We start from the raw sequence: 1,489 nt of genomic DNA, 5'->3' as shown, positions 1-1,489 counted from the left end.
AAACATAATCTTATACACTGAAAAAATAATGAACCTTTTGTAAGCACACCTGCTGCTAAGTCTGATATGATCCCTGGGACTCCCACGGTGGAAGGAGCATATTGATATTGACTCCTGAGAACTCTCTGACTTCCACATGCGTATACCCAAGAACATGTACATACACACGAACTGCCTTGTTTAGGGTTAGTGTGATAAAACACCATGACTAAAAGCAACTTGGGGAGGCCAGGATTTGCTTACATGCTTACACACACACACACACACACACACACACACACACACACACACACACACAGAGAGAGAGAGAGAGAGAGAGAGAGAGAGATTGCTACCCAGTTTGATAACTTGAGTTTTGATTCTCAATGGGACAGAAGGGAACTGGAGGTGAGAAATGGATGATACTAAATTTTGTTATATACACCTATGAAATTCTCAAGAAAAATGCATAAAAACTTGAACCTTATATAATGGGCGTCATCAAGCTTTTTTATGAGCAAAGAAACTGAAGACATCATCTATATTATAGGGGACAGTTGCCTGCTCTCTACCGAGGAGACTGCTGGATAAAGAGCATCTTTGCTGGGTAAGAGATTTTGTAGCCCAGTGGGGTGTACATGCCTTTAATCCCAGCACTTGGGAGGCAGAGGCAGGCGGCCCCCTGAGTTCGAGGCCAGCCTGGTGGGTGCTATGGAGACCAGAGGTTAGGTTATCCTCAATCTCCTCTCCACCTTGTTTCTGAGATAGGCTCTTTCTGAACCTGCAGCTCAACACTGCAGGTCTAGACCATATCCCCTTTTTTCTTTTTTTGAGATGGTTTTACTCTGAAGCCCAGGCTGGCCTTGACTTCAGGCAATTCTGTGCCTGGCTTTACTCTGCTAAGCCATTGGTCAAAACAGCTTTATTCATTGACCAATAAAAGCAATACATATACAGAAGGACATCCCACATCATGGACCCAAGCTGCAATGTACGAGAAAGATACATGATGCTGAAGATGAGTGGTGGCGTATAGCCATCACTCTGACACACTCATAAAGACATGTGAGCTAGTCAAAGCCCATGGAAACCTTTACGAAGGGAAAGCTCACTTGTGTTTATATTCCCAGCCCTTGTAGGCTGAGGCAAGAGGATTGGCTGTGAGTTCAAAGCCAGCCTGGACTGGAGAAAACCAGAAATCCTGCCTCACAAAACCAGCAAGCAAACTGCTCTGTAGCCCTTGAAAAACAACCATCTAGCCTGTTGTGGTGGGCCGCATCTCTAACACCAATACTTGAGTGGTCTCTGAGGCAAGAGGATCAGGTGTTGAAGGCCTTAGCTGCATAATGGGTCTGAAGTCAGCCTGGGTTACACGAGATCCTGTCTACTAGCCCTCTACCATTAAAACCAAAACCTCAGCCGGGCGGTGGTGGCGCACGCCTTTAATCCCAGCACTTGGGAGGCAGAGGCAGGAGGATCTCTGTGAGTTCGAGGCCAGCCTGGTCTACAA

This window comes from Microtus ochrogaster, chromosome 18, assembly GCF_000317375.1.
Source record: "Microtus ochrogaster isolate Prairie Vole_2 chromosome 18, MicOch1.0, whole genome shotgun sequence".
NCBI lineage: Eukaryota > Metazoa > Chordata > Mammalia > Rodentia > Cricetidae > Microtus > Microtus ochrogaster.
The sequence above is the reverse complement of the archived record's forward strand: the minus strand, read 5'-3'. Positions refer to the sequence as shown.